The following is a 26,258-nucleotide window of genomic DNA, read 5'->3' as shown; positions in this document are numbered from 1 at the left end:
TTTGGTCTGATTTTATTATGTGATTTAAAAAAAACTTTTTGTAATCCTCTGAAGAAACTAAAATACAATAAACCTCATATTTAAGGGTTAAACCTATATGTTTTGGTTTAACATGATCTTCTTTCAGTGATCATGTTTCAAATGGTTGTAAATGGAAGACCAGACAGATGGTAGCTGCTGAGCTCCATATGTATGCACTAGGGGAAAGAGGTGATTTGTGGTCTGGGGTCATGTTACGTCCTACTTCATTACTTCTGGATCAGTAACAACATTCAGGAAAGCTCTCTACATGTAGCGGCTGCTTTTTAAGTTGTCTGATGCTGAGGGAGTCTGAATTTAGGGATGGGATGTTTCTTCTTCAAGCTTTCTTAACTTGTTTGTATACACATGTATTGTTGACAAGTGTTCAAGAAACAGGACTTTTATAATACTGTATTGCTTGAAATTGGCAAACTTTGTCTCAAAGTTTGAGTTTTAATGATTTTAGTAGTTACTTAGGCCTAGTCCCTTCTGGAAAAGTTTTTACCATGGTTAGGGAATGTGACATTTTACTGCTATTGTTACACCAGTATAAGTCCTAGGTCAGGTCTATACCACACACTTATTTTTGTATAACTAGGTCGCCGTGAGCGATGTAGTTATATCAACTTTAACTCCCTGCCCCCTTCCGTGTAGACAGTGCTATGTCAGCAGGAGCACTCCCACTGACATAGCTACCACCTCTCACAGAAATTGAGTTATTACGCCAATGGGAGAGCTGTCTCCCATCAGCTTTGGGCATCTTCACCAGAAGCACCACAGTATTGCAGCTGCGCCAATGCAAGTTTGTAGTGTAGCCCTGCTCCCAGTGTGGATACAGTTATACTGGTATAGCTTATTTTGGTTCCTGAAGCAAAATAACCTATAACAGTGTAAGCACTTTTATCCTAGTATAATTGCTTTCACACTTGGGAATGGGATGGGGTGTGCATGTGTTGCATGGGTGGCTGCTTTAACAATCCTAGTATAATTAAAGCAGCAAAGCTTTCTAGTATAAGAATGTATCTATGCTACTAGTGTAGTATAGACACTCACTACAGTGACAGAAGGGGTTTTTCCATTACTGTGGAAAATCTACCCCCTTGAGAGGAGGTAGCTAGGTTAATGGAAGAATTTTTCTGTTGACCTAGCTGTGCCTACAGTGGGAGATACATTGACCTAATTATATTGCACAGGGCATGAAATTTTTCACAGCCCTGAGCGATGTAGTGAGGTCAACCTAAGTTTTAGGTGTAGAAAGGCCTAAACAAGCACCTAGTGTGAAAGACATAGTGAGAGAAAAAAGGGGTGTAAGTCTCTGGGTTTTGTTTTTTTTAAACTAAAAATCCAAGAGTCTGGGAACCTTCATGTTCATGGCATAAACTAATTGGGGGAGGGTAGGAAGAAACTTTTATGCAGGCAGGTTTGTTCATAACTTCCTATTGTAGGGTTTCTTGCCCCATCTGGTGAAGCATTTGGTATACGTCAGTATCAAAGACAGGATACTATACAAGATGGGCCACTGGCCTGATCCACTGAGGCAATTCCTCTGTTCCTGTGTGTGTACAGATATGTATGTAAGATGCCCTTGGTCAAGGTACTGAAAATGAGGAAAAAGAGATAGGACAGTATGAGGCTGTAAGCACATATAGAAACATAATTATAGTACAAAGAACATGACAGCTATTAAAACTCAAGCACATACGGCTTGACTAGGAAGTACAATGTAAAAAGAAGAGCAGGGGAAGGTAAGTTAAGGAGAAATGATAATGCAGAGATAAACAGTTTCCAGATAATTTTTTTAAATTATTTAACTGTAGTAATAGGGGGATGGATAGAAGGAGACCTAAATAGAAGATGTGAAAAGGACTCCGAAAAAAGAAATAGTCTGAAAACAGTGACTATTGGGAAATACTAAAATGGATGAGAGGGTCTGGATTCTAAAGCAGTGTAGCAATATTCTACTTTCACTCCAGCTTGGAATGAATAACTCTTTTTTGTTAATAGGCAAGTAAGATATCAATTTTCATCATCAGTTGCAGCAGCATAATGGTAACAGTGAGTACATAGATTTTATTCATGGGCTGGGTCGTTTTCTGATCAGTTCAGCCTTTCAAAATAAAGAAACATCAAATCACATATCTGTAGAAATTAACTGTAATTTTGGCAATTTCTGATCTATATTTCTTCAACAGCAGGCAATAACTCAAACAGCTGTAGTTCTGTACCATATCAGGGAAGCACACTGTCTTCTGTATGCTTCTGTTTTATCTGATCATGTTGGGCAGAAGAAGCCATGATGTAGTCCCAGAAAACACGGCCAGTGGTTAATCTATATCTAGGACTACTTAGGGTCTCTGCTTAGGCATCTGATAACTTTAGTGTTCTTTGTTTTGGCTGTGGTACTGAGAACTGGTTTCCTAGCCATTTTCTTTTTACCAGAAATAGAGACCATAATAGAAACTGAGATTTGCATTATGTGAGAGAAATAATTCCTGGGCACAGGAGTGCAGGAACAATTTGTATAGTTGGGTTGCTGAGAGCCATTGAACCGAGCTGTTAACCCTATATATGATGGAAACCATTTCAAGCCAGGTGCAGCAGCAGTGTTAGCACCCCTGGTTCCAGCAGCTATGCCTGGGCATAACACATGATCTCTAAGATATTGTGACAACTACAGGCTCCAAACAGGTCCAGCAGTTCAGTACAGGTATAAACTGTAAACATAACTTATCCCTACCTATCATATCTTGTGTCACTGTTGCAACAAATTCCAGTGCATCTACCAATTCTAAAAGGATATGTACTGCAACAATTTGCAGTTTATGTGGCAGTATTTTGTAGTGCATGACATACTTTCAGTGAAAAATAAATAGCCTATTTTTTTTGGCGTTGGGGGGGAACTCTGGCAGGTTGACTGACATACTATCTAGGCTGCGGCACACCTCAAAACCCCAGGCCTAGATTCTTTGCTCACACATTTTTTATGTTGGTAATTGCCACTCAATTGTGTGCTATGTCATAAAATATGCTGAAACAGATACAGAAAAAAGAATATTTCTTACCTATTTACCTATTCAATTTCTATTCAAATGATTATTTATAACATGACTGTTGCCCATAACATGGGCTGATTGTCGGTCTATCAGATATGGTGAATAGTCATTAATTTATGGGATTAAAGCTCTCTCTCTCTCTAATGGGCTGAAACCAGCGGTCACCAAATGAAATTAACGGGCAGCAGGTTTAAAACAAAACAAAAGGAAGTACTTCACACAGCGCATAGTGGACCTCATTGCCAGGGAATGTTGTGAAGGCCAAAACTATAACTGGATTAAAAAAAGAATTAGGTATATTCATGGAGGAAGGTCCATCAATGTCTCCTAGAGAAGATGGTCAGGGATGTAACCCCATGCTCTGGGTGTCTGTAAGCTTCTGACTGACAGATGCTGGGACAGGATGACAAGGATGGATCACATGATGATTGCCTTTTCATTCCGTTTGAAGCACGTGGCACTGCCTACTGCCGGAAGACCATTGGTCTGACCCAGTTTGAGACCATTTTATGTTCTTATGAAACCAAAACCCAATTTCTAAGCAGTTCTGAATTTCAACATACCTGATTTATATTTTCTTGGAGAATAAATGTATCCAGGCGTCTATGTGCCATATACTCTATATTTTCTGGACTAACACAGACAAGTCTACTCAGAGGCATTCAAGAAGCAGAACTTCTAGGGTTAAATCTTTGGGAACTGAGTAGAGGAATAAATGCAACTTCCCAGAATGATAAATATCTGAATTTAGTTTAAACTTTATTATCAGCCCAAGTTACTTTATTGGGCAAATTCAGACATGTTATACAACCTGCAGTCACGTGGCCCTATGGATCTGAGGGAGGAGTTTGCAAACACTATTCATGTATTATTTTTTGTATGTATATGTGAAAGAGTAGCTTGTGTTAAGACATTGTTGGTTCAATGATGTTTTTTCCTGCTTCCTTAACCTTGTCTGTGTTACTTTTCTAAGTATAATGCACTTACACTCCCGATATGTTATTTTCAAACAGAATCAGATAAAACTTGCATTAAAACTTCTCAGTTTTTGGTCAAACTGTGTCTCAATGTCACTATCCTAAGCACAGGTATGTTTAATTGTATCTGCTTGGAGAAAAGGTTTAGTGCACAAATTACTGCAGGCTCTTTGAATACTTAAATTATTTGACTTTTTGGTACTAAGTAATTTGGACTTTCAGATCCAAATTGAGCCCTAAGTGTTTGGACAGTGTACTGAAATGATCAAGCGAAAAAGTGTAATTGGACAATGGTTGCTCCATGGTCTAATCTGTCTGAAGAATAAACAAATGTAGAGAGGCTTTAAAATGTCTACAGGTAGCAGCAAGATAAATGTTTGGTTCATAGAAAAGAAAACAGCTTATGTTTTTAAAATAGCAGAAAATTACTTATGCTAAGGGAGGTGTAGAAAGACGATGAACATTTTGTATGTGAATAAAAAGAGAGAGATGCATGAGTGAGAAATGGAAAGGTGGTGGTAACTCAGAACTAAGATGAGATGTGACAAGAAAGAGTTCTGGTGAATGAAAACATAGGAAAGAGAGTAGGCAAACAAGGAAGCTGATAGCAAAAAACTGGGACTGTAAATGTGTTCAGAAAGATCACTGGATTGAAACCATGGAATGACAAAGATGGAAGAAAAGGAATGAAAAAAGACATGATGCAGCTCCGGTTTTAGTGATCTGCAACAGAGAGAAAAAGATTGATGAGGGGAGATGGAGAAGAGCAGTTTATGCCACTCAGATCATGACGTGAGTCAAAGCTAGAAAGAAGATGAAGAGAAACTTTAAAGAGCAAACAAACAAGACGGAGAGAGAAATGGCCCAACAGAAAGTATAAGAAACAAACAAAACACAGCTAGTTTTATGCACTATATCATTAATGTGCTAAATACATCAGGCCAAATCTTTCTGATGCATCTGCTTACATCAGATCTAATTTTGGCAAGAAATGTGGAAAAACAAAACAAGAACTAAAAACAAACTAGAGAGGATCCTGTAAATACATCCATGGTCAACCTGATGGCCCCTTCCCCAACTGACACTACTCCAGCAGAGATTGGAATAGCTTTCCACCAGGGTGATGTTCTTGAAAGATTCTCAATTCTGGAACTTTCTTTCCCCCTGAATACAAAACAGCCTGAATTTGTTAAGCTTCCAGGCACGCTGCAAAGGTCATCCTTTTTGTTTCAGATGTTGAGGGTGAAAGGAGATTGATGGGCTGAGGTGATGGGGTTTGTTTATTGTTTGGGAGGGAGGTGGGGGATCTGATCAATGTGGTTAAGCCGATGAGTGAGTTTGTTGGGATATCTGGCACCTCTAGAAGTCGGAATATTAATTGCTTTCATTTTTATATTCAAAAATCAAAAGGAAGATACTTGTATTTGGGAGTCTATCTGAAGATGATGATGTGCATTTTGTTTAATTAAAACTGCCTCAAACTCCAAGATAGACATTTAAAAAAATTTAAATTAGAACGAATAAACTTGTAATAGGTTAGTGTCTAGAGAGTGTCAATTCTGTGATGTAGGAAGGCAGGGGAACTGGTAGAGGGAAGGCAGGTGGTAGAAATACAGGAGAGCTCAAGAGGTTTAGGTAAGCTGTGGCTGTGCATCTAAAATTCTTTTGGGCATAACCAAGGTGAACTTCTTAGCCCTATTGTCTCACTAATAATGACAGTAATAATCTTTCTCTGTAAAGGAGGATGAGGGAGTGCAGTAAGGGATGTAAGACCCTATTTATAAAGCTGCTAAAAGTGCTTTGGAAGGTATTTGCCAGAATTGTTTTAGTTGCTGGTGCAGCTAAATGGAATTGTTCAGTAAGATTGACTGTGTTTCAAAAGGGGTGGATGTTGAGTCAAGCCCTGCAGAGATGAATTTGAGGCAGGGTTTTGCAAATCAAGATTTGAAAATGAAGATACAACTAATTTTCCAACGAAAGAGATGACTACATATTCATGGTTAGAATTAATACGGATCTGTCTTCATGGGGATTTGCATACCTGCTGTTTTCTGTTACACTTGCAAAGTAAAATCAGAATAATCCTGCTGGGACCAATAGCTTAAGGTCAAAAACTTTCAATAACGACTTTAATTCTTCTTCCCTCTAAAGGAAGAAAGGATCAAAACACAAAAGGATTCAACTAAGTGTAACAGAGAAAGTAATATTAATGACCAGTAAACAATAACAGAAAAATTGACCTAACAGCCGTATCTGAAATGCTTCACTTGCCAAATTGTCCATTACTTTCTACCCTGAACAAGGTGAGCATGTTAATCACTTGCTTTGTTTTGTGAATCAGGTACCTTAAGTACTATGGCTGTGCCCAAGAGCACCTCCTTTATCAAATGGTGGATTATCATGCTTTTGCTGTGATATTTTCTAGGGTTTGGATCTTGCATGTTCACACACCAGCCACTGCCCTGGGCCCTCCCTCTGCATTTTAAATAGTATCTGAAGAACACATTATTTTCCCCCAAGAAGCATTCAATTTTAATCATATTACCCTATATTAGAACCCATCTGTGACAATCAGTCCAGACACCCAAGGGGAGAACAGAAGGTTTAACCCCCCAAAATGAGCAGATGAATAAGCTGATTGCATGCTGTGTTGTTGTACTATAAAAATATATTAGTAAGATCTTTTGTGAAAGCTTGTAATATTCTGAACTTGATGGTCATTATTATATATGTATACCAACTGTGGTTATGAATTTATATATTTATGCATATAGAAAATTGTGTTCATAATCTGTAATACAACTTCAACTAAGAACTTCCTAGCAAGAAGGGGCCCCTGCCTAGCCAGGTGTTTACAGAAAACCAGCTCCGGGCTTGTCTACATCACAAAGTTGCAGCGCTGGTGAGGGGGTTACAGCGCTGCAACTTAGGAGGTGTACACATCTGCAGGGCATCACCAGCGCTGCAACTCCGTGTTTGCAGCGCTGGCGGTACTCCCGTTTTGTCTCGGGTGTAGAGGATCCAGCGCTGGTGATCCAGCGCTGGTAATCAAGTGTAGACACTTACCAGCGCTTTTCTTGACCTCCGTGGAATAAGCAGGTATCCCAGCATACCTGAGGAAGCCTCTGGTAATCAAGCAGGTCTCCTTCCCCGGTTTGCTCTCGCGTTCCCCGAACCCCCGTGCAAGCAGGTCTCCTTCCCTGCGGTTTGCAGGGGGGTTCGGGGAACGCGAGAGCAAACCGCGGGGAAGCTGGTCTCCTTCCCCGGTTTGCTCTCGCGTTCCCCGAACCCCCCTTGAAGCCGCCCAACAGCGCTGCAGTGTGGCCACATCTAACACCACTTGCAGCGCTGGTTGCTGTAAGTGTGGCCACTCTGCAGCGCTGGCCCTATACAGCTGTACTAATACAGCTGTAACAACCAGCGCTGCAAAATTGTAGATGTAGACATACCCTCCGAGTAACCATCCATAGTCTGGCCCAGTAAAAGGCAATGATGGCCATTAGATTTAATGGGAAGATTGAGACATCCTGGCTTTCAAGTCAAGAGGGAATTTCCCCCACTCTGAATAACCATGAGTTACATGCCAGGAAAGGGCAGAGGGAAAGGAAAAAGTCTTTTTTGAAAGGAGGCTTGCAACTCAGGTTTTCATCCAGAAGCCGAGGGGCAGCTTCTAGTCAGGAAGATGTCTGCGAATGCAGGAAAACTATTCAAAGGCAAAAAGTAACTTGTATTAGACAAAGGATTTTATCTGATATGGAAGTGTAAAGCCTGAGGTTGTGTCTTTGTTTGCTTTCTGTGTAACTTGTATATGTTTGCTTTCCCTTATTATTTCATTTTTGAATATGTGGTTTTTCTAGTAAACAAACTTTTGATTTATTTTTATCCCAAGCAGGTCTCTGGTGTGCAAACTACATGGAGTGTGTGCGCGCCAAAGTGAGCTCATAACTGGAGGGCTGATTTCACACATGTGGGGCTGACAAACCAGAGGGGAATGGTTTGAGTGCCTGGCCCTTAAGAACTTGGGGAGGATGGAGTTGGGGAGATTTAGGACTGGAAGGACTGTTGATGTCACCTTGCAAGGAGTAACTAGTCTGATGAAGTGGGTATTCACCCACGAAAGCTTATGCTCCAATACATCTGTTAATCTTTAAGGTGCCACAGGACTCTTTGTTGCTTTTTACAGATCCAGACTAACACGACTACCCCTCTGATACTAGTTTCTACTTTGCTGTTGAGTTCCTGTTACTTTAGATTATCCTGAGAGATGAAAAAATACACATGCTTATAGAGCTAATGATACATGTGCCGTCCCCAGTGGAACGTGTCATTTAAGTGGATGGTGGCATTAATGGGGCTAATACTGTAAGAAATTAGAATTTTTTTAGAACTACATATATAAAACTATAGTTCCATATAATTACTGTAAACCTGACTCTGCGATCCTTGCTCACACAAGGTAGTCAGTGGGGCTGTTTGCATGAGTAAGTGAATAAGCAATGGTTGCAGAACTGGCCTGGAATGTTTAGCAGATAGTCATGGGTGGCTGGTATCATAGGGTGGAGGAGGCTGTGCCTCCTCAAACAGCCAGGCATGGCCCCTCCCATGCTTCACTGCCAGACCCCCTCCTGCCATTTCCCCTGTGCATCGTGGCCTTGGCTAGGGCTTGGGCTTGGGCTAGGGCTGGCGCTGGGGCCACGCCACCCTCCTGGCGCTCAGGCTGGGGCCGCACCGCCCTCCCTTCTGGTGCTCTGGGGATGGGGGCAATAGGTTGTGGTGGGGGCCAGCTAGCAAGGAATTCAACCTCTTCTCAGCTGGTGGTTCACGCGCCGCCCATGCAGATAGTAGGACCCTATAAAGTAAAGGTACTTTGCTTTAGTGCCCTTTTGCTTATAGACTTAAGCTGAGTTGTACTAACTCCCATAGTTAAGGTTGCCCGAGAGTTTTCATTCTAAAGGCAATTTGTGAATGTTTATAACTTTGCCAAACTTTTACCTTTTCTCATGCCAGGAGACATTATTTTTCTTTTTTTAAATTTAAGCAAAAAATGAGTTGGTCTACTGTGGTAGTGAAGTGAGTGGAGAAAATACGCACTTCTGCAATCAAGTATATTTACTGACACTCTTTTTAAATTGCTTTAGTTCCTTGATAGCACATGGCAGAAATGTGAAATTTGGCTCTCAAGTTTCAGATTTTCCTTTCATTGGTCTGGTGAAAATAATTTTGATTTGGCTGAGCTATAACTGTTCAGAAAAATAAACTCCAATATGTGCATCTTTTTATTAAATTAATGATTTACAATAGTTCCACTGGTAATGCTTAGGTAAGATGATGGAAATCTCTCTGAATGTACTATGGGGATTCCTCTTACATGGACAATTTTTATTTGTAATGTGTAGTTGATTGTGGAATATGATTTTAGGAGAGTGTGAATGGAACAAGACAGGTTTGTAAAAGAGCCCTGTATCATTCTGTATGATATATAATGCTGTGTATAGAATAGGTTCCTGCCTCATTACATACTATGTGTACAGGACAATGTCTTCTATTTCTGCCTGGCAAATAATTGCATATGACAGAATTTCTTTAGTTTTTCCATTTTTGTAAAATAAATAAATAAAAACAACAAAAGAATCTTAGGAAATTCCATAACAAAATTACATGAAGAGAATGCTAAGTGCGCAAAGCAGTCAGGTCAGAAAACACCTGAGTTGAGGTTGCCCAGTTAATCTTGGCTCTGGCCTGTGCACATATGTCTTAATTACATGGCATACTGTTCTCCCTTGCCACAAGATCCCTGCTCAATCCGCGTGATGGTTAGATGTGAGTGAGACAGGCTTGTGTGGCAAATATGGCTGAGGTTTGGAGTGCCTTGTTGCGAGGTTTGAATGGTATGAGGCATGGAGTTACACACTAAATGAGGAAGATGAAAACATATATGCAAAGAAAAGCACTTCAAAGTCAGGAAATGCCAAAATTAAGGCAGCTCATGCAATCTTATTTCTGCCCCTCTGTATCTATGCACTACAATAGTATCTTTAATTATACGATCATACACTGCCCTTCCACTGGCCACTGCTTCATTCAAGCTCTAATCCAGCAAAGCACTTAAGCATGCATACAACTTATGGGAGCAGTCATATTGAAGCCAATGGAACTATTTTGTGTGATTTTTAAAGTTAAGCATATGCTTGTTCGGCTAGCTCAAGGCCTCTATGTTTAGGGCAGACAGGACTTTGTGTAATACAGCTATTCAATACTTAATGTTCTTGGTATAGATTTTTATATGGATTTTTGTATTTTAAATAAATCTACAGTTATATATTGTAGAAAACATGAGCATTTACGTTTTAAATTAAATTTTCAATGGGCTCAGCTGCCCATTCAGTTATAGTGGGTGGGGACTGATACAGAGACAGGCAAAGTATATAGGCTTGTGTTCCAAATTGGGCTGAAGGGACGTGCTTATCTGGTTTAGCAATCTATGAACAGGAATGAGTCAAGTGGCATAGGCACCAAAGTAGTTTCTCGTGGGAGTGAGTTAGGTGCCTGCCTCACGCCACACAAAATGGCTGCCACCAGATGAGAAGAAGGTGAAAGAGGGCCCACATTATAACTCAGCCCAGGGGTTAGAGCATTAACCTGGGATGTAAGAGACCTAGGTCTAATTCTCCTTTCTGCTGCAGGGAGAGAAAGGATTTGAATAAGGGTCTCCTGCTTCTCAGAAGAGTTATTCTCATTCTCTCTGGCCCAATGGCTGTCCACTGTGGATAACATTGACCTTAGTCATTGGGCCAGAGGCAAGATGACTCTGTAGTCCAGTGGTTAGGGCATTTACAAGGGAGGTGGGAGACCCACTGTCTAGTCCTCCTTTTCCAATTGCTCTTTCATTATTTAATCTACAGTGGAACAGCTTCATCAGGAGAGAGTGAAAGGACCTTATAGCACAGTATCTCATAGTTCATGGGTAAGAGCAATTTCCTGACAGGTGGGAGACCTCTGTTCAAATTTCCTCCCCACCCAACACCAGTGGGAATTGAACCTGGGTCTCCCACAGCCTGGGCAAGTGTGCTAATCATTGGGCTAAAAGTTACAAGGGGTAGCAGTAGCAGCAGTACTACCTCCTCCTCCATTCAGAGTTTGAATGGGATCTGATCATGTAGGTCCCCTGTGAGCACATCTACTAATTTGGCTTGCATGTGGAATAGGTATTTGTCTGCCTGCCTTCCTCTGATCCATGGATCACTCTAGGGTACATAGGCTTCCAGACAGCTGGAGTGAGGCAGCACTGTGCATGCCCTGAGGTGCTAAGGGAACTTTTACCTTTCAAACTTAGGTGACAAATGAGTTGAAGCATCTTCAGGGTTTGGTGGGAGTTTTGTAGATTTCAGTGGAGCCTAAAATTGGGATTTATGCACCTAAACCTGACATTTCTGTGGCTAAATCTGGGTTTAGGTGCCTGACTACTTTTATTACCCTTGTAACAAAACTCCATGACCGGTCTGGTTTTTTTCTTCTACTTTCAAAAAAAAGTAATAGAAGCATAAATGTCAAATTTCTTTAAAGTCTGAGCATGTCTTTTTAGATTTCAGTTTAGCTTAAAACTTAAGGACTAAAGTCTGCCTTCTTCAATGTTCCTCTCCACAGAAATCTTTAGTAAAAGGCGAAAGATTTATGCAATATGAAGAGAATTATACTTGATTAGTGTTCTAGGCATTAGTTTTCTCAAGGTACTTTCGAGTACAGAACGCTAAATGGTAGAATTTTTTGTATTCTTATCAACAGATAAATGATTAATGGTATCTATGCTGCCTTCTGTATCACCTTGTGAGAGGTCTCCTTCATCAATCTGTCAAGGGGATTGAATGGCAGTTTGCACCCTAATTAGGGTCCCCAGCTGGGGATGTGCTGTTTAACAGATTACTTGTAGCTGAAGCATAGTCATCACAGATGTAGTTAACCATGCTGGTGTTTGACACTGTGTTGCAATAATGAGCTTTTCTTTTTAGGAAAAAAAAATCAGGTTACTATAAACAGTACAAAAGACACCAAATGTTTAGTTGAAATTAAGCCTATAATTTAAAGGCTTAATAACAACAATGCTGTTTTTCTAATCTTTCACCTTATTTCCTTTCTTTTCTTCTGCTTTTATAGGCAAGACAACATTGCTATCCAGAAATTATATTACCAATAAAACATTAAGGTATTCTCTAGGGCAAAACAAAAGTAATCAAAAAGGTGCTTTTACGGATGATAGGTTTTAGCATGGAGCAGCTTACCCAGACTCAAGCATGTTCTTTCTACTTGGTGAGTTGTTATCATTGACCTGGTTATTGGCTCTGCTTGCATTGCAGTATCACCAGGAAAGCAGTGCAGATTCCATGTAGAGTTGGGAGAACTTAATTGTTCACTTAAACTAAAACAACTTTCCCACCCAAACAAATGTGGATCTACTGATAAAGGCTAACTTGTTTAAGGAATAGCATAATGTAAGGGAGCAGGCTCTGAACTTCCTATCTGGTCTGATATAAAAGCCAGGTACTCATGGTGGTATTTAGCAATGAGGGAGCCGGGGAGGGCTGTGGAAAGATTTTGTAGGTGGATTGAATTCTGCATGCCCTTGCATATGGGGTGTGTTGTAGCAATCAATATTGCCAAGCCTGAGGAGGTAATAACATGGCCAGCATACAGTGCTTTTTTTTTTTTTTTTTTTTTTTTTTACATTTTTGCTTCTAGGTTTTTCTTGTTCCTTGTTTTAATTTTAGTCTGTTTTATTTCTAGCATTTGTTTCAAAAGAAACTTTGGGAGTTGTGCATTTGAATGGTGAGCAGAGTCAAGATCTGCCATGTGGCTCTGAGAGGAGAATTTTGTCCAAAATATGTAGCTGTGTTTGCATAGGGATATTTGGTCTCTTTTTAATGTTCTGAAAGTATTCTTAGTGCTGCTATGCAGAGCTTAACATTTCCTACACTACTGCTAGTAATGCTGTAATGTGAGAGAACCAGGAAATCTCCAGGATGATGTCTCTTGGGAATGAAGATCTGAAATCTTACAGGTGATCCTAATTCATTTGTGGATTTATAATTTAACATTTGTCTTATAGTAGAACTTAGAGGCCACCCAGACTGGGGCCCCATTGTGCTAGATGCTGAAACTTGTATTCATATCTCTGCTAGACTTTGAGGATTCTCCACTCTTCTCTTCCTCCAACCCCCTCCTTTGGAAAATGAGACTAAAAATCCTATTACGGATTTAAATCCCAGGCATCCAGTATCTGCGAGCATGTAGAGGGGGCTGGAGACTGCACAGGCACAAGCAGCTTCAGGGTGGGGTGACAAGGGCTTCCAGGAAAAAGGCAGTAGGGAGGACTCCCCCCCCCCCGCTTCTCATGGACTATGGTTTGGGGTGGAGCCAGAGTGCTTAAAATCATTTGGGGCTAAACTATGGAAAAATTAGGCCCGAACGATTGTGGTGGTGGATGTTTTAGGGGTGGAATGTTTAGAGGCCATCTGACTCCTGGATGTCTGATGGAATGTCAAGTAGCATCTCATTGTTGTCTCTTAAAATTAGATTAGATTAAAAAGACTTTTTTAAAAGTTCTTCAGTGGAGAAGCAGTAAAATATTCCAGAGCTATATTTGAAATCTGTGGGTCAGGCTTTGGGGGGTCAGGGCCTTCTGGATGAGTTCCCTCTACACCTGTGGGCATGTCCAACCCTGATTACCAGCTATAACCAGTACATACATATGAAAGAGGGGAGATGTATGACAATAGCTTCATCTCCTTGCCCTTGGAACCAGAGGAAGCCCCTCCCCAGGTTTTCAGCTCTGTAGATTCTCAAGTAATGGCTGTGTGGAGATGTATATATGTCTGTTGGGCCTCCTTCCCTCTGAAAAATAAAAGAATTGAGTCTGTCAGCATTATATTATACAGAAACCCTCACTCTGAGTGAGCATTTGGAATAGGTTATCCCATGACTCTGACCCTACCTATTGCCAACAAAATCAGCTGAAACTCACAGTTTCTGGTCTTCTAGTATTCTTTTTGCCCATGGAGGGGAAGATTTGGCTCTTATTTACTGTTCAGGAGTGATCCTGAATGTCTTGAGTCCTTGCTTTTTTCCACTAGAATTAAATGTTATTAGACTTTCCTCTTCTTTTTTCTTGTTCAAGTGCACTTGTGATGTTACCTTCATATCTGTTTCTCTCTCAAATGTCATAGCAATGTACTTTGGTTTTGTGTGACCATTCATCACACTTCTGTCTGCAGAAAGAATTCAGAGCAAATGGTCCAAGTCTCTATTATTACACATACTTCATGTCCTTTTCAGCTGCGCTGCTTGAACTAGTTATTTGAGATGTGGTGTTGCATCATGAGGTAATACATCTCATTCTGTGGTCTTGCATATTAATTGCCATATGATGTATTCACACTCCACAAACTTGAAAAAGTTTGGTTTGGCTCAGCTTCCCCCACCCCTTCCTACGCCCTCCCCAGGACAAATGTATGTGCTCAAGAGGAAAACATTATTTCCTAAATTATTTTAGCAAATGGAAATCTACTCTAGCTGAAGAGTTTGTCTTGGCTGAAAGCTTGAGAGATTTAAACATTTGCAATTCCTTTTATTGTTTAAATCTGTGTAGCATATTTTGAATTAGCAAGCAGTCTGTCAAGTTGTTATAAATCATTACCTAAGAGTTATGTTAAATAGATGACAACAGCTAATTTTTCCACTTATCACTCACCTGGATTGAATATTTCTGATCTTTCAGAGGCATTTCTACTTAGCCAACTTTTCTGTTCTATATTAGAGTTAGATTATCTGAGCTTTCAGGGAGCAGAGTTGCAGTTCTGTACACACTGGAGTAAGAAAGGGGTGTTTAATAAATGAAATACTCATGAGTTGAACAATGAGTGCTAAAGTAGGTTCATGCAGTTTGTGAACCTAATTTTTATTTCAAGAAATACTGCCACAGCTATGAAGCCCCCAGATTTGACAAGCCTCTTGTTCTTATAGCTATTTGTCAGATACAAATAATTGGCCTTAAAATAAAAAAGCATTTAATGAAACAGACTAAAAAAAAATCAAAATGCCTTCAGCAGTCACTTATCAGTCTGTATGAGAGTGCAAGGGGGAGGGAAGGGGGAAGGAATCAGTTGGAAGAAAGAAAATAGATTTCAGTTGAAGTGGTGTATGTTTATTACAATAGTCACTAAAACCCCAAATAAGCTTACACCTACTAAAAATACCTCTTGGTAGAGGTTTAGGGACTAATCAGTGTGTGTGCATTGATTTTTATGTTACACCTGTTATTTCACATGTAGAACTCTAGTGGACACTGAACTAACATCACCTTCAAAAAATTAAGAATTTTAATTTTAAAGAAGTAAACTGTTAAGAATTCGGATGTGCACAGGGCTCACGTCATTACCCTGCTTATGTGGGAGAGTGGTGTTAGTCCTGCATGAGAGAAATGCAGCCCAGAAACCTTCTTATTTCTTACAATACGCTTACCCTATTAAAAATAAGGCAAAGTGCTACACTTCGGGTGAAAAAGATAGCAACCACCTTGCTGAAAGAGTTAAATCATTTTACTCATGGAAGGATGCAAGCCCAGTGTCACAGAATGAAATCTAATTTCTGACCAACTTTCCCTGTAAGGTAAAATGTTGAATATCTATTGTTTCCAATAGCATCCACACTGTGCTACATGCTGCATGAGTTTAAAAGAAGGCAGGGACCCTATCTGGAGGAGCTTGCAGTATAAAAAAGACCAATTCCACTAAGGGTACATGTATACTTTAAATGGGAAATTCCAGCTTGGGTATATGTATGTGCACTGGCTTTGATAGAGTAGCCATGACCGCATGAGCAGCAGGATAAGATAGCTGCCGCCCCAAGTACAATCCTGTATGGAGCCATCTATACTTGGGTGGTTAGCCTGTCCTGCTGGTGTTGTGGCTATGCTTCTATTTTTACCATACTAGCTAGATCAAAGCTAGCATATATACCTGTCCTCAGGCTGGAAATTACACCTGCAGCTCATACGTAGCCCTCATCTAGAAGACAGAGGAAAGGAGGGGGGTATTGAATGTGCAGATAAAGTGCTTGGGTGGTGTTGGGCCGTTGCCTGATTTATACAAAGTTTCAGTGACACTTTGTGTGTGTGTGTGTGGTAAAGTAGTATATGGACAATCCCAGTTCCCCCTTCCCCATGCTGTTACGGGTATTGATAGATGTCATAATAGAAGTGAGACTTCAGGAGGGATCCGAGTGAGGGAAAGGTAGTGGCTTTTTGTACTGCTTAAGGAAGTAGGCATTCTGTGTGTAGGGACAAGCTTGGAAAAAGCTACAGAGAGACGTGTTACAGAGGGGAAATGGCACATCTGTGCTGACTGGAAAATTGTTATTGATGCAGATGGCTGGATTCATAGATTATCAATTTAAATTGTAATTGGTAGAAATATGCAAGATCTGCCCTCCCAATGCTGTCAGTCTGGCATTCTCTTTGTCATGCTTTTTGGCTTGAGTAAAAAGCTCCCACCCTAAAGAGAAACATCAGAAATTAAATTTCATTACAGATCTCTTCTTTTTCCCTAACAATACAGTAATACAAGCCCTCAGAGCCAACATTTTGCAAGAACCTTGCAAAAATGAAAAAAGCATGAAGACTTGGTATTTCCAGCTATACTGCTGATTTTGATGGTATTTCTTCTTGAGTAGTTCATTAAATCACAGCCTCAGCTTCAAAAAATATATGCTTGTGTATGGAAAGTATCTGTAGATTGCTTCCACTGAAACACAGCTTAATCTTCAGATTCTTTGTCCCGATGTTCTATTCTGGAGTGTCAATTTAGGTAAGCTTTAGCACATTATACATCATTACCTTCGCAGTGACTAATGGGTTTGATTGCTCGGCATTCTAAGGCACTCTTTCCTTGTTAAAATTAGTTAATGTAGTTGAAGTGGATTGAGCACAGGGCTAGACATTCATGAATTCTATGCCCAGGTCTGCTACTGACGTGCTGTGTGGCCTTGGGCAAATCACTTGGGCTTAAAATTTTGAGAGTTCACTAATTGTGGGTGTCTTCATTTGGTGTGCCCAGCCCGAGACCCCAGAAGGCCAAATTTTTAGAAGTCTTGACCACCTGGCACTTCAGTGGAACCTGCATGTGCTCAGAGCCTCTAAAAATCAGGCCTCTTGAAGCCTTTTGAAAAGATATGAAATTCAAGTATAATAAAATGTCACTTTAAAAGTGTGGAAGGTGTACATTTTAGCCAAATCTTAAATCAAGGAATTAATATCCCATCATGCCATTATTTCCAGAATGGCAGCTACAAACTGACTAGAATAGTCATTCTGAAAGTTTATCAAAGGCATATTTGAACATTGTTTGCATTTTCTACAGAAAATCAAACAGCCCTTCTAAGGCTCTGATTCTGCTCGATGCTAAATTTTTTTAAAAAACGTCCCAGGCTCAAGCGGGATTTGAGGACACTCAACATATCACAGGAGGTATTTAGCACTCTTCTGGATCATGCCTTAAATTCATTTTTGCCTGTGTGGAGGACCCAAGACAGCCCTCTCAGAATCTTGGTTTTATAGGATTAACCTTGCCTGAGCATGGGGAATGGACTAGATGACCTCTTAAAGTCCCTTCCAGCTCTACGTTTGTATGAGACTATGCAGCTTCCATGGGGCTGTTCCAAGTCTACTGCTTTGGATCATGTTAGAACATCGCTGAGTAAGGGCTGGTTCCTGCAAGGTAACAAGTGCCTTTGACTCTCATGGGATTCAGGTGGGAGTGTGCATGCTCTGTACACACATTCTTCTTCGAGTGCTTGCTCATATCAATTCCAATTAGGTGTGCTCGCGCCGTGTGCACATTTGTTGGAAGATTTTTACCCTAGCAACACTCGGTGGGCCGACTGGGCACTCCCTGGAGTGGCACCGCTATGGTGCCGAATATATACCCCTATATATGCCCAACCGCCCCTCAGTTCCTTCTTACCGCCCGTGTCGGTCGTTGGAACTGTGGCGTGCGGCTTTGCTGACCTCCACATCCCTAGCTACTCATAGTTCTCTACTCCTCACTGTGTATATAGTTCGAGTTTTTGTGTTATACTTAGTATTAGTACTTAGTTTTATAGTTAGTGTACATAGTTGAAAGGGGGATCAGGGATTAGCCCCTTTCCTCCACCCCGGTGCGGGCCCATGCCCAAGGCACTGGGATTCAAACACTGCTCGGCGTGCCAGAAGCCAATGCCAATAGGGGATCTCCACGACTCCTGCCTCAACTGCCTAGGGGAATCCCACCTTGTTGACAAGTGCCGCATTTGCAAGTCCTTTAAACTGAGGACGAAGAAGGAGTGGGACTTTCAACTGAAGCAGCTCCTCATGGAGTCGGCACTTACTCCTGCAACATCGGTACCGAGTGCCCAACAGACTGCCTCGATAAGGAGCGCGCCTTCGGCACCGGATTGCCCCAGTACCGAGAAGGACTCTCGGCACCGACCCTTACCGGCAGCGACTCCTCGGCACCGCTCCCTTTCCCCTACTGGGAAACGACATGCTGATACAACTTCAGCCTCCCAGAAGGACCACTCATGGAAGACGATTCGCTGGGCACCGACTTCCGCTGCGGCACCACAGATAGCTGCTCCACCTGGGACGGCACCGTCGATTCCGGTCCCACAAGGGCCATTGAGTCCTGTGCCAGACAGCTCCCCGCCTCCTGCTGTGGTTGAGCTTGTTCTCCCTTCTACGCTGGAGACCTTCTCTACGACAAGGGAGCTAATTTCGATGACGGAGCCGATGTGTCCTCAACCCCCGGCACCACCAGTGCGGGTTATTCAATCCATCGGCAAGCCGGCCCTGGTAAGGCCTCCATCTGACCCGCCAGAGAGACATCGTTCCAGATCGCGTTCTCGCAGATGCTCTTGATCACGTCGCTCCCGATCCCGGCGCCGCTCGCGGTGCCAGTCGCACTCGCGGCGCCGCTTGGCATCACGCTTACCGGATAGATACTCCTGGTACCAATTGGCCTCTTGGCACGGATCTCGGTACCATGTATCCCACAGTTGCTCCAGGCGACAGGGCTCGAGATCCCAGTCGACCTCCCGGCACCGTTGCGGTAGAAGGTCCCGGTCTCGAATGCGGCACCGCCGTAGCCCCCGGTACCACTCCCCGGTACCACCCTGGGATTGAGCGTCCAGAACAGTGCCGTCCTCACAGGGCCTCTCGGCACCACCGTGGCCTTTGAGACACACTTCAGTATCGTTTCAGGCTGCAAGTGCATCATACCATCTGGAGGCTGACTCTGACATCCCCAGCCACTATTCAGAGAGATAAGGCCACGAACAAGGGCCTCATCACTGGTCCTTCTGGACACCATGGGCCTACCATCAGGCCCAAGGTGCCCCATCAGTGGCTCAATGCTCGGCCCCCTCAGAACACTGGGTACCAGAGGCGACAGTGAGCCACCCTCCCCCTACAGAGATGGATGAAGGTCCAGTTCCATCCGTGGGCACAGAGGCTCCACCTGATCCAACTGATGCTCCTCCTGTACACACCCCACCCTGGGACCCATTGGTCCCAGGCCTCTCCTCCTCTTCCTCACCTGATGAGGCGGTAGCAGGAACATCCTCAGGCCCTCTGCCAATCGATGTCAGGGCCCATCAAGACCTTCTGAGGCGGGTGGCCCAGAATATGAATTTGCAGATGGAGGAGGTCACTGAGATAGGGGACTCGGTCGTGGACATCTTATCAGCTGATGCACCTACCAGAGTGGTGCTCCTATTCATCCGCACTATTCAAGCCAATGCCAGCACCATTTGGCAGTCCCCACCTTCAATTCCACCTACAGCTAGGGGAGTAGAGAGGAAATATATGGTCTCCTCAAATGAGTGTGAATACCTCTACACCCATCCACTTCCCTGCTCTCTGGTTGTCCAGTTGGTGAACGAACGGGAGCATCACGGCCAGCAAGCATCAGCTCCTAAGGCAAAGGAGGCTACACGCATGGACCTCCTAGGCCGCAAAATATACTCGGCTGGGGGCCTTCAACTTAGAGTGGCAAATCAACGGGCCGTCCTAAGTCAGTACAATTTTAACACCTGGGTGTCTGTGGGAAAGTTTACAGAGCTTCTTCCCCAGGACTCCCATCCAAAGCTTACGGCCCTGCTCAAAGAGGGTAAAAAGGTGGCAGAAACCTCCCTCTAGGCCTCTCTGGATGCCATGGACTTGGCAGCCAGAACTCTGGCAACCGGAGTGACGATGAGGCATATTTCCTGGCTCCAGGCTTCAGGCCTTCCCCCTGAATTGCAGCAGACCATTCAGGATTTACCTTTCAAGGGACAGGGCCTCTTCTCAGACAAAACCGACTCCAGGCTACAAAGCCTCAAGGACAATCATGTCATCATGCGCTTGCTGGGCATGCACACGCCAGTGACTCAGCGAAGGTTCTTCCGGACCCACCCATACCGCCCGTACAACCAGTCTAGGCCGCGTCAGGATGCTACCAGATGGCGTGGCAGGGGGAATCGGCGCAGGCAGTCTGGCCCTCAAGGATCCCAAAATCAAGTACCTCCTAAACCACCAGCGGGTCCTAAGCAAAACTTTTGATGGGACGCCCGAGGATGGCTCACCAGTTATCCTACCAGATCCTTCTCCCTCTTTTTTTCAACCACCTCTCCCATTTCCTCCCTGCCTGGTCCCAACTAACCTCCGATCATTGGGTCCTTCGCACGGTGGAAACGGGATACCATCTACAGTTTGTGTCAACCCCTCCCTTCCACCCTCCCTACCCAGCCCTCTTCAGGGACCCCTCTCACGAGCAATTCCTCTGGCAAGAGGTCCAGGCACTCCTAAAGCTGGGAGCCATAGAGGAGGTGCCAAAAGACATGAGGGGCAAAGGGTTCTATTCCCGTTACTTTTTAAATCCCAAGGCAAAGGGAGGTCTGCGACCAATCCTAGACCTGGGAGAACTCAACAAATTCCTGATAAAGCTGAAGTTCTGCATGGTATCCCTGGGGACCATGATCCCATCCCTGGATCCAGGAGACTGGTATGCTGCTCTCAATATGAAGGACGTTTATTTCCACATCACTATCTATCCACCACACAGACAGTACCTCCGTTTTGTGGTCAACCATCAACACTTTCAGTTCACGGTACTTCCCTTTTGGCCTTTCTACAGCTCCAGAGGTCTTCACCAAATGCATGGCTATAGTAGCTGCCTCCCTCCGGCGTCGTCGAATACACGTCTTCCCATATCTCGACGATTGGCTTATTAGAGGGACTTCTCGCTTATAAGTATCGCAGCACCTGTGTATCGTCAGAGAGCTTTTCGGCAGTGTAGGTCTCATGATCAACACAGGAAAGTCTACTCTCACCCTCACGCAGAGAATAGACTTCATCGAAGCCGTTCTGAACTCCACTTTGGCCAGAGCCTGCCTCCCCCAGTCTCGTTTTCAAGCAATGGCTTCATTAATTTAGTCTTCAATCCTTTCCGACAACATCGATGTGGACTTGTCTCGGCCTACTAGGTCACATGGCCTCCTGCACCTTCATGACCAAGTACGCGAGGCTATGTCTCAGTCCCTTCCAAACCTGGCCGGCTTCTATATACCATCTTCACAGAGACAGTCTGGATTCCGTGCTCACTGTCCCCAGGAAGGTTCTCGACTCCCTCACTTGGTGGTTAGACCTCTCTCTGGTTTGCGTAGGGATGCCTTTCCACCCACCACAACCCTCGGTAGCCCTAACCAGAGACTCGTCATCTCTGGGTTGGGGTGCCCACTTCGGGAGCCTTCACACTCAAGGCCTTTGGCTGTCCCAAGAGCTGTCCCTGCACATCAACGTGAGGGAACTGAGAGCAGTCCGTCTAGCCTGCCAGGTGTTTCGGGACCATCTCCAAGGCCGTTGTGTATCAGTATACATAAACAAGCAGGGTGGAACATGCTCCTCTCTCCTCTGTTTAGAAGCCATCCACCTCTGGGAATTTTGCATAGCCCACTCTTATCGATTTGGTAGCGTCTTTTCTCCCAGGAGTCCAGAAAACTCTGGCAGATCACCTCAGCAGGTCCTTCCTGTCTCACGAGTGGTTGATACGCCCGGACGTTATCCATTCTGTTTTCCGGAGGTGGGGCTTTCCCCAGTAGACCTCTTTGCCTCTCGAGAGAATAGGAAATGCTAGGTGTTCTGCTCCTTCCAAGAACCCTCCCCGGGCTCCCTCTTAGATGCATTTCTGATCCCATGGAAGAGCACCTACTTTATGCCTTCCTGCCGTTTCTGCTCGTCCACAGAGTCCTACTCAAGCTCTGCAGGGACAGAGCCCACCTGATCCTCATTGCTCCAGCATGGCCGAGGCAACATTGGTTCACCTGGTTGTTTGACCTCTCCGTGGCAGACCCGATCCTCTTGCCACTCTGGCCAGACCTCATAACACAGGACTTCGGCAGGCTTCACCATCTGGACCTGCAGTCCCTTCATCTGACAGCATGGCTGCTATGTGGTTGAGCCAGTCGGAATTGCGTTGTTCCGTCTCGTACAACAGGTGCTAGTGGGCAGCAGGAAGCCTTCCCCAAGGACAACATATCTCGCCAAGTGGAAGCGTTTCTCCCACTGATGTGCTCGGAGTGACTTAATCCCTGAACAGGTTTCTGTTCCCATTGTCCTGGATTACCTATGGTCCCTCAAAGAGCAGGACCTGGCGGTCTCTTCTATAAGGGTGCATCTCTCAGCTATTTCAGCCTTCCACTCGGAGGAAAATGGCAGCTCCATCTTTTCTCACCCCAGAGTTTTCAGGTTCCTTAAGGGATTGGAGCAGTTGTACCCCCAAGTCAGATGCCTGACCCCTATCTGGGATCTAAACCTGGTGCCAACCAAACTCATGGGTTCCCCTTTCGAGCCTCTAGCCACCTGCTCGCTGCTGTACCTCTCCTGGAAGACAGCCTTCCTTGTTGCTGTCGCCTCAGCAAGACGAGTATCAGAGCTTTGAGCCTTGACAGTGGATCCCCTGTATACGGTATTCCACAAGGACAAGGTACAGCTGCGACCACACCCGGCAATCCTCCCTAAGGTGGTGTCCGCTTTCCATGTTAAGACATCTTTTTCCCAGTTTTTTTCCCAAAGCCACATTCATCGCGTTGGGAACAACAACTGCATACCTTGGATGTCCGCAGGGCTCTCGCCTTTTATATCGAGAGACTCAAGCCCTTCTGAAGGTCACCCCAGCTCTTTGTAGCCGTGGCAGACCGGATGAAAGGCATGCCGGTCTCTTCCCAAAGAATTTCATCTTGGGTGACATCCTGCATCCGAACGTGCTATGAATTGGCTCTCATTCCGGCTAGCCCATTCTCCTTGGGCGCAAGCTTCGTCTGCTGCTTTCCTGGCCCATGTCCCCATCAGGAAATCTGTCACACTGCTACCTGGTCTTCCATTCACACCTTTGCCTCACACTATGCACTGGTTCAGCAGTCCAGAGACGATGCAGCCTTTGGCTCAGCAGTTTTGCATTCCACAATGTCTCACTCCGACCCCACCACCTAGGTAAGGCTTGGGAATCACCTAACTGGAATGGATATGAGCAAGCACTCGAAGAAGAAAAGACAGTTACTCACCTTGTAACTGTTGTTCTTCGAAATGTGGTGTTCATATCCATTCCAAACCCGCCCTCCTTCCCCACTGTCGGAGTAGCCGGCAAGAAGGAACTGAGGGGTGGTTGGGCCTGCAGGGGTATATATTCGGCACCATAGCAGCGCTACTCCGGGGGGCGCCCAGCCGGCCCACCAAGTGTTGCTAGGGTAAAAATCTTCCGACGAACGTGCATGCGGCACGCATACACCTAATTGGAATTGATATGAGTAACACATCTCAAAAAACAACAGTTACAGGGTGAGTAACTGTCTTATATTGAACCCCACTTGATGGCATTACAAGCTAGGCAAGAATGGAGAAGCAATCTTACTGAAGTTGGGAGCTTTGTGCATAAATCTTTGAGAGAAAATTTGAGTGCTTAGTGACATCACATTTGAATATCAATATCCCTGGAAAAGGACAAGTTTGTGGGTATGTATATCCATGTGTCTAGGTAACAAGATGGTAGCTTGTGTGTGTCTGTGATAAATTATACATTTCCAGTTAGTTTAAAATAACTTGAATCACTGTTGACCTGAAGATCCTAAACCCTTCAACATATTGCTTTAATTAAAAAATAAAAAAGTTTAAAAATCCTAGCTTTTTTTTTAACATGGAACAATGTTCAGACTTAGCTTTGAATTAAATATGCTTTTAAATGATAAATTAGTATCAGTAATTTCCTGAAGCAGATTGTACTACAAAGATAACTGATAGTAAACCAAAGGAAAGTCAAGGTACTTTTATCCTTCCTTCCTTTTTTTTTGTTCCTGTAGCTGCAGCATTCTCCTGCTCACTTTGAAATTGCCCCACTTAGGTTGTTCTGAAGTTATTGTTGCTATCGGGGAAAAAAATGTCTTTTCATTAGAAAAAATGTTTTATTTGCTAGGTTTGAAACATGTTTTGAAATGAGAGTTACTATTAGAAACAAGGGGAGAACATCACAGCACGTGGGCTGGGATCAGGCTAGTTAGGAGATCAAAGAAATATATTTCCTCCTTTACTCAGTACATTTCACTTAGCTGAATGACTGAGTGTAACAGTACTGAAGTCTTTGAAAATTTTTTTATTTCATGTAAACAGGCCAGGTTCTGATCTCAGTTACTCTACTATAAATCCTGAGTAATTCCAAGGAAAATGGTAGAATTACTTTGGATATACAGCTGATAAGAATCTGGCCCACTGGAGTTACCTTGAAGTAGAGCTGAGTGAATAATTTTCAACATAGTCTCTCTGATTAATTTAGCTCTTTTATATCTGTGAACTGATTGCATATTTTGCAGATGATATTCAAAATTATTGGTGTAAGTTTTCTGCAATTTTTGGAACTACGGATTGATTACCAATATCTACCAATCTTTGTTCACTCTTTGCAGGGCTTTGGAGCTGTGCTCCGGCTCCGCTTCAGCTCCAGGCAAAAACCTGCAGCTCCACTGCTCCGGGATCCGTTTCAAAGCCCTGACCCTTTGAGCTGTGTGTAGATGAGAGTGGTCAGATAAGTCACATGGAGCTGAAGATCTGACTCCATCCATGGAGCTATGGCCATTTACACCACTGAAGGATCTGCCTAATGGTGGTTGTTTTCTCATTGGTAAAGTCAGAAGGTATGGCTGCGATGACTATTCGAATACTATTCCCTGGGTAATTCTGCACCACTGCACATGCACAGAATTTGTCTCCCACAGATTTCTTTGCTTTCTTACAGAAAAATTATTTTCTGACGTGGAAGCAAAGGGAAGCCACAAGAGTGGTGATGTGACCCTCCCCAGCAGTATGTTTCAAGTGCCCAGGGCAGCCACCAGAAAGGGAGGTAAATCACTGCAGGGCAAGGGGCGGGACTGGGGAAGGCCCTGCTGGTGGCTCCTACCCTGTGTCAGGGTCAGCTGCTAGTCCCAGCTGGGCTGGGGAGGATGGGACTTCCTCTTCCCTTGCATGGCACCTGGGGCCAAGTCAGATCCATCCCCAGATTTCTTTCCCCAGCTTCAGGAAGCTCTGGAAACTCCCCCCCCCCACTTTCTGCACACCTATTGCTCCTCAGCCACAGCGGGAGGGATCCCTATATAGGGAGCTCCCACACCCCCCACCCAGCCCTGTGTATTCAGACCCTCTCAATGAGCCTCACTCCTAATGAGCCCCAGTCCCCCAGCATCTGGACCACCCGCTGAGCTCTTTTCTCCCCCTGTTGAGCCTCAGCCACCTTCACCTGACCCTCTCACGGAGTCCCCTTACTGTTGCACCTAGAATGTCCCAATAAATCCCTGTGCATCCCGATTTTCCCCCCCACACTCGGATCCCCCACTGAGCTGCTGGCACTTACATTGCCCCACACAGAACCCTCTCAACCTACATCTGGATCTCCCCCATACTAAGCCCCTCCACACTTGGATCCTGCCTTGCTGAGCCTGAGTGTCCACTGGCCCTGGTGTGTTTCTGGGGTAGACCTGATCCTTGCCCTGTGTCAGGGTTAGGTGCAGCCTCACTGCTAAATCCGTGTCCCAGAGGGGAGATGTACAGTCATCTCCCACCGCTGTGTAGCCAGTGGCCTCTGCTCTGCAATACCATGCTGGAGCC

At 44.0% G+C, this 26,258-nt stretch overlaps 1 protein-coding gene and 1 pseudogene across 3 annotated transcripts in view; one reads left to right on the top strand and one right to left on the bottom strand.

Moving 5' to 3' along the window:
- The window catches only part of THSD7B (thrombospondin type 1 domain containing 7B), a 539,966-nt gene that overhangs the window by 3,629 nt on the left and 510,079 nt on the right, over window positions 1-26,258 (top strand). The gene's annotated exons all lie outside the window — the stretch shown is intronic.
- On the bottom strand, window positions 11,639-11,744 carry LOC127030552 (uncharacterized; annotated as a pseudogene).

The sequence above is a fragment of the Gopherus flavomarginatus genome, chromosome 10 (genome assembly GCF_025201925.1).
Source record: "Gopherus flavomarginatus isolate rGopFla2 chromosome 10, rGopFla2.mat.asm, whole genome shotgun sequence".
In the NCBI taxonomy this organism is placed as follows: Eukaryota; Metazoa; Chordata; order Testudines; family Testudinidae; genus Gopherus; species Gopherus flavomarginatus.
The sequence above is the reverse complement of the archived record's forward strand: the minus strand, read 5'-3'. Positions and strand labels throughout refer to the sequence as shown.